The sequence below is a fragment of the Pyrus communis genome, chromosome 5 (genome assembly GCF_041283825.1).
Source record: "Pyrus communis isolate YQ-2024b chromosome 5, ASM4128382v1, whole genome shotgun sequence".
NCBI classification, from domain to species: Eukaryota; Viridiplantae; Streptophyta; class Magnoliopsida; order Rosales; family Rosaceae; genus Pyrus; species Pyrus communis.
In genome coordinates this window covers 16,202,056-16,210,199 of record NC_142569.1, presented here as the reverse complement: position 1 = coordinate 16,210,199, position 8,144 = coordinate 16,202,056, and the positions used below count along the sequence as shown (strand labels likewise).

Below are 8,144 nucleotides of genomic sequence, written 5' to 3'. Positions count from 1 at the left end.
CAAATCCCAAGTTCAAATTTCATGTAAATAGGTGTCATTTCTCAATTTCTATGATTGAGAGTTTAAAAATAACAAATTTCGTATTCAATTTCATTTTTTTTTAGGTTAACCAAACAAGAACATTTACAAATTCTAGAAAATAAAATCTCGTCATTTCAATTTCCATCATTTTTAAATTCTTTAATAATCTTAAATTTTTTCACCCAAACATAGCGTAAGTCTATATGTTGAGCTGTTTTTTTCAAATATCCGACACTTTTCTCTTATAGAGAAAGAGAGGGGAAAAGATAAACACGGAACATGAGTAACAATTATTAACAATGAGGAAGGTGATTTGAATTTTCTTATCTTTTTCAATATTAGAGAAAGACATATTACTGCATCATTACACTTAACTATTCTACCAAACAAAATATGAAAAACCATCAACCAAAGAGCAAACCACTAATAGGCCACTCGAGCTAGTCCACTAGTGAGGTTGGTTGAGACTATATTACGATTAAAATTCGAAACTCTTCAATTTACAAATAAGAAAAGAGCATTTATTCAAGGTATCATTACGTACATTGTATGGGGATGAGAATGAATGATTATGAGATAAACAACTCGCCTATTTGAACGAGATGCCTTCAGTTCATATATGTCATATCCAAAACCTATACGACCCACTTCGTTTTTTATTCACTTAAATGTTGATTGGTTTATGAGTAAGAATGATACTTATTCATTCCCAATCCATTCATTAAACATGCACGCATGCCCTTAGAGTCACAATCCAAAATTATAATATATCCGAACTCCTAACACTTCTTCAAATTCGTTTGATGTTTAGAATTTGATTGAATTCGATCATTTTTTTTAATACAAAACGATATGACTACTTTAATTTATATTAAGGATGAGGAGAGTTGAACATGGAAGGTTTTCAGGTATGTCATACTCAAAACCTATAGGACCCACTTACTTTTCATTCATTTAAATGTTAATTAGTTCTTGAGTAGGAATGATACTTATTCATTTCCACTCCATTCCTTGTAAATAAACATGCACCATGACCTTATAGTCACAATCCATAATTATAATATCCAAACTCTTAACACTTCTCCAAACTCATTGATATTTAGGATTTGATAATTTTTTTAGTACAAAGCGATATGACTATTTTAATTTATATCAGGGGATGAAGAAGGTTGAACATGAAACGCAGTGGGTTGAAGAATAATACCCTACTTACTAGACTAAATGGGCTTGAACGAAGAAATTAACATCAACTTCTAAATTCTAGTTGAAAGTAAAATATGGATGAGAAATGCTAAAAAAACTCTCTTAAAATAAAACTCTCTATAAATTCTTTGACATCTCACAATTCAAGATCAATTTTCATGCCAATTTTATAAATTATTTTGCCAAAAGAATGAGCCTACGAGTCCAAATCAATTTAACTCTAGATAATAAACAATGCATTATATTTATATACCTTAATACTCAATAAAAAAAACTGCCATAATCAAAATATTGACAAAAAACAACAACAAAAATTTAAATTGATATAAAAGTACTGGAGGAATAATTTAACAGTAAAACACTGCTAATTGTGGATATAGATAGATGCCGGCCGTCAAACTGTAGACAAATAAAGAACAATATATATGGAGCAATAAACCCCAATTATTTCTCAATAGAATTTGCCTCAGATCTCACCTTTCCAAGTATAGATAGGTTTTGAATAGGTAGCTTCCAATTAGTCTAGGGTGACATCTGATGTAAAGTTTACCTAAATTTAAATTCAAAGAGTCAATCACAGACTATAATCAGAGCATTTCAAATGAAATACGAAAAATAAAATTGGTATTTTATATATTTTTATTGGCCGGAAAGCTCTTTAGTGGGAAAGATGCAAAACACTCATATTCGCGGGAATATGTAAATAAAAATAAAAATTTACTTCTTTTTTTTTGTATATCTTTTGGAGGCGAGCCTAACCAGTTAAAGAGAGAAAAATAAATGACATTTCAAATTTGCATCTCTTTCATTAGAAAAAAACTGTACATATTCTTGAAATATAAATGAGATGTAAAATATGGGTTTTACATCTCAAATTTGCATATTTCATTTGAAAATGCCCTTACAACACATGATCATATTTCTATTGTTTTTAAATTGTATATGGATTTCATATTTTCAGTATTCAATGAAAACATCATTTCCAAAATACAAATTGATTCTTGCCAAGTCCCGACCACTGACCTCAAGGTTTTATTCTTCTACTTGGAAAATGACTTCCTTTTTTTTTTTCCCTATGCTAGTGTGAAGTTAGAAAATGACTTGCACCTTACACTTTTAAGTGGTTTACTATTGCTGTCAACAAATAACTGTTAATTGTTCTTTATTTGTGAAGTGATAGGTTGGTATCGATTGACAATTTATAATACATGATTTATTGTTAGTATTAGGGGATGATGTAGGACAAGATATGAGTTGATTTCGACAAAGAAAGAAAGATAAAATAAAATGATTCAAATTCTGGAGAATAAGAATTAAAGTTGGAAAATATTGGATTCATTTGATATGATGACAAAAAAGGCATCAAAAAATATTCTGATGTTAGAATTAGGCATATAATATGTCGATTTTGAAGAGAATTGTGAGCAAAACAAGTCGTTGATGTTATCAGTGTAAGTCATTTGTCGTCCAAAACTTCGTTTTAAATTAAAAGTTGAACTTTGCGTTTGTCGTCCGATTAATGTCATTTTAATTTCCTAAGCTTTTAAGTGATTTATTTAAGTCGTTGATGTTATCATTGTAACTCATCAATTCAAGACTTAATAAAATAAAATAAACTTTTGAGAATTTCTCTCTAAGTTGGTGGATTTCAAAATTTTGTTCTTCCAAAATTTACGTTTGTAATCCTTTCGCTTCTTGCTGCGTTAAGGGATTGGCTACGATATACTTACAATCACCATCTTGCAGATATAATTTATGTGAATATATTATAATACCAAATTTTGATCAAATATCAATAGAGTATCAAACAAATATTGGCAATGTTTCAACTCATGGATTGGTACTCAGACTTCTTTTGTATTCGTTCACAGAAATTTTTTATTCCCAGACTCCGTCCTTAAAATTAAAGGTTAGACCATGCGAAGAAAAAGAAAAATGGTTTAAGGGACATTGATTTGATGCAGACGGAGGAGTTAAGCTTGAGCTATGAGAGACAAGATCTTCTTATGTAGCCGTGTTAGACACTGTATTTTTTAGACGCCTTTCAAAATTTCAAATGAAAGACGTTTTCAGTCAATATGTTCTGCCGTTCATAGAGGGGGGAAAAGGGAGAAGAAGAAATAGAAGATATTAAAATGATTTTGAATTATTTTCTCTTTTTCCTGTTCAAAATCGCTATCAGAGACTTGATTTTAGTACGTATTTTTTGTATGACGGTCTACTCTTTTCATATTGTCACCCTTTGACAACCGTATCTGCAGATACTACCTTCCCACAATATCAGCAGTGATGATATTAAAGATTCTTTGTTGACCTTCAACACCAACAAAACAATTAAAATTGGATTTCAAATTTCTACTACTTTTGGATTCATCCCATCTTTTGCCCCCCGTGCTTACGTCCTTCTCAGATATGCGAATATATCCCATTTTTGCAGGCATATACATAAATATATATAACATTCATTATGCACGTAAATATGTATAAATATATATAACATTCATTATGCATGTAATCTTGACCATTCTAAGTATCTTATCTTATTGTATGATATTTTATTATCCATTTTACAAATGTAAAACAATTAATATTTCCAAATATTATGCATGTATGTCACAGCATACATCATCCATTCTTGTAAAATATGAAATTGAACGATGGCTTTACACATGCTGTGAGTTCAAAACTAAGCTTTCTCAAAGGCAGTTCGGGAGTTTAGAGATACATTCCAAGTCAGTGGTGACGTAACAGAAGAGAATAAGTTAACTAATCGACCCCAATCAAACTGGTCCATGGTGAAAGATGGGTAAGGGGGTCTTAATATAAGGTAAAAAAAAGTAGAAAAATGCTTAGGGCGTGTTTGTTTTCACTCACTAGGTATCACTGGATTGGACTAGCTTACTAAGAATATTAATCCCGTATTTGGTGCGAGCCAGGATTGTGTTTAATGGGACTACATCGGACTCGTGCTGACTAAACTCTTCACTAACTGGTCTTAGTGAGACCGCCCAAAAAGGTTGGGATTGCTAAGACCATTGCTTCGCTTCGTCTGCTTGGACTTCGTCTTCCTCAAGTCACTTTGTCTTTGTCTTCCTCAACTTGCTTCTTTTTCCAAATCCCGCACCAACCGTCGCGCCCTACTCGAGTTTGCCAAGAGCTTCACCAGGAAGATGCGCTAGCAAGTTTGTCTCTTTCTTGTGCAAGATTGATTGACATTGATTTGGAGAGGTCGATTGAATGAATTTTCAGATCCGACGATCTGACGAAGCCTCTACAAATTGAAAAAAAAAAATTGGGGATTTTCCTGGGTTTGATTTGAAGAGAAGGTAAGTAAATTAAAAGAACAAAAATATAGGTTTGAATTCAAGAGAAAGCAAATGCAAAGAAGAAAAAATGTGGGTTTTATTTTTTCTGGTTTGAGTTTTACTGGGAGCGAATTTGGGCGTGAAGAACCAAAGCAAATGAATGAAGAAAAGAGAGAGACAGGGGAGAGATAGTCCCAAAAGTTAGTTCCAAAAGTTAGTCTAACTTAGTCCCAAAAGTTAGTTCAATTCGAGATAGTCCGGTAAAACAAACGCATCATGAATCATGTATGTTTCTTTCATTGGCAAGAAAATTTGGTTTTTATATTTTTATTGAGTCTCACTCTAATCCAATATTATTAATTTTAATAATATCTTTAATATAAAAAGCAATTAAAATAGAACAATAATGTAGTTCTAATCTAAGCAAACATCAAACTGGTAATAGTATTGTTTTAATTATCCTGCTTCTTAGTCTGACACTGCACCAAACACTTCATTAAGCTTGTCCAGCTTAGCCTAGTCTAAGCAAGTCCAGCTTAGTTCCTGTAACTAGTCCAGTCCGGGACAGTCCGATGCAACAAACACACCCTTAAGGTTGCTTAAGTTTTAACTACACTTTATGTTATTTTCGAATAAATTCTTGTTCAATAAACTAGCAACGAAGAATAACGCAAAAACAATAAATTATTTTTAACCAAATGGAAATTATCGAAATATATATGGATGGTCCACTTCATTAATGGTTGAGAACCTAGGCTTCTCTTAGGTTCATTGTTTCCATTTGAGACATGACAATCTATAGAGTTGAATCGAAGATGGAAGAACATATCCAAATTCCTCAGATTTGGTGGTTGGGATACTGGATAAAGCCACAGCAGACTTCATGGCTGATAGGTCATTATATTTTTGCTGTCATTGAATGGGTTTTCTTTCTTTGATTGATGAAAAACCTTAACAACCATCTTATTCTTTGCAACTTGTAATTAGTAATGTTTTTAGGATTGACAGGTCAGATTTGACATGATGACATGCATTAACAAACATTTTATACTATAAACTTATTACTCAGGAGCATTTCGTTTCATTATGCATAAAAAAGAAAAATCAATTTTGAGATAACTAAAAGCGATTTTGATAACTTTCACACACTACTTTTAATCCTTTAAAAGATTATAGAAACACTTTTCACTACCTTGCTAGAAGTACATTCACTACCAAAGATATCTTTGGTAGTGAATATTTTTTTAACAAAAACGCTTATGAAGAATAGTGATTCATAGGTAAGCATTTTGGTTTATCAAATTTTATGATTTACCCATCAACTTGGATGTTTGAATTTACAAATTTATGGCAAAAAAAAAAAAAAAAAAAAAACAGATATATTGGATAAATAGTAATACTGTACTTTCGTTTCAAAGAGGTATGGATATCTAGGGTAGGACCATGTTTGAAGTAAGTCCCAAATAATTTTGCAATCGGTTCTTCGTGTTTATTGTGAAGGGTTGCGATACAGAGAGAGAGAGAGAGAGAGAGAGGAGGGTAGGACGTCCTATTCTTTATTCACATGGCACCCTTGAAGCTTTCAGAATGTCAAGTTTAATTTGTCCCCATGTTGTACGGTCTATCTGTAGCGCCCATGCATCAATCCTCATCTGTCTTCCTCTTGAGTTTCTGTACAGATTTCAACTGGTAAATTACAAGGCCCTGGATCTTCGGGATCGAATCTGATTGAACCAGATTTTATGAGAGGGGAATCATTTCAGTGGTTCTTAATCATAGAGGTTGGACTCCTGTCCCTGCCCATTTCTGGCACATTGTGTTTAAGTGTTAGGTAAAGGGGCACATCTCTCTTTGCTTTTTATCTAACTTTATCTGTTTAATTCCGGTTTAATTCCATGCAGATGCGTGCCTCCTATCACAAAAATATTATAAAAAAATTGCAGAGATTTGAATGAATAATTGTACAAATACACATTCAGGGGAAGGCTTGTTCCCGGGAACAATCAACTGGTATTTGCATTGAGACGAAGATTACAAATTAGGCAGTGATTGATTCTAGTCAATGATGGAAGGCCATTATTTCCTTTTATAATTTAGCAATATTATAATCTCAAACGAATTAGAGAAAGAAAATTCAAACTACGGTGCAAAAAGATAAACACATTATTATAACTAATTTAGTTACACACGAGTCTGCATGTATTATATGTACATAAGTTCATCCTTCCCCCTTCAAACTAAAACATGAAATCGTATATGTACATAAGTTCATGGATACATTGGGTGCTGATCCTTTGAACTTTGGTGAATATCTATAGATATTTTGGGTGTTGTCTTTTTGAAAATTAGAGTTGGCTTCATACATGTCCTCCAACTGTCTGATAAAATGTCTGAAATAAGAGTGAATGAAATCGTGATCTCAGTAAATAACAAAGCATCATCATTATTGGACAAACATATTAATGAAATGCAATGATATCAAACATTGTTAGTGTATTCAAGCTAAGAGTGTTTCTTTGTTAAACATTCATATGGGAGCAACCTTCAAACATGTTAGTTACCCTCGCAAATGAGACATTAACAAGTGTGCAATATGTCTATCCAAATGACTTCAGGCCTACCAATACTCGATGAAATAGCGATATGCATGCTATTATTTATAGTAAAAAAAAATTGCACGCTACGCGCTATTCTTAGTAACCTCCTTAATTATTTCATGAAATGACTTCGGTGAATATCCATAGATACCTTGGGTGCTGCCCTTTTGAAGATTGGAGTTGGCTTCATACATGTCCTCCAACTGTCTGATAAAATGTTTGAAATAAGAGTGAATGAAATCGTGATCTCATTAAATAACAAAGCATCATCATTATTGGACAAACATATTAATGGGATGCAATGATATCAAACATTGTTAGTGTGTTCAAGCTAAGTGTGTTTCTTTGTTAAACATTCTTATGGGAGCAACCTTGAAACATGTTAGTTACCCTCACAAATGAGGCATTAACAAGTGTGCAATATGTCTTTTCAAATGACTTCAAGCCTATCAATCCTTGATGAAATGACGATATGCATGCTATTATTTATAGTAAAAAAAATTTGCACGCTATGCGCTATTCTTACTAACCTCTCGAATTATTTCATGGATCTGCCACTAGCTATATAATAAGAGAAAGTCTTTTGTGTTTTGGATCTTTAGCACAAGCAGATCTATACATAGGACAGTAGATTTTGTGTTTCTAACCTTTCTTATTTAGCACTGCAGTAACCATTGAATTACCATCTACTCCTGCGTCCATATTCGTAAAACCTGTTACTGTGACAGAAATGTGGTGAACTTTTAACCATAGAATCCAAACTTGATGTACAAGCAATATGCCATAGATACATTTTCTTGTATCTACAATAATCATCACGTGATCAAGTTACGAGATTATATATCTTCTTGTAGGACAGATTATCTCCAAGAGAAAGGCAAAGCAAAGTCATGTACAATTTGAAACAAACATAATTAAGGAGCCCCCACAATGACTGTTGTACATTATGATTGGTGCATGAACGTGCCACATCAGTGGTCTTTTTTAGTGCACAACTCCTACGGATATGGTTATTTAT

At 32.6% G+C, this 8,144-nt stretch overlaps 1 long non-coding RNA gene across 1 annotated transcript; it reads right to left on the bottom strand.

Annotated features, from left to right (window-relative positions):
• Positions 1 to 6,669: 6,669 nt before the first annotated feature.
• Positions 6,670 to 7,369, bottom strand: LOC148696878 (uncharacterized). Its single transcript, XR_015962118.1, has 2 exons — positions 7,278 to 7,369; positions 6,670 to 6,919 (listed from the first exon to the last, which is right to left on the bottom strand). It is a non-coding gene; the product is annotated as an uncharacterized LOC148696878 (long non-coding RNA).
• Between the last annotated feature and the right edge of the window lie 775 nt (positions 7,370 to 8,144).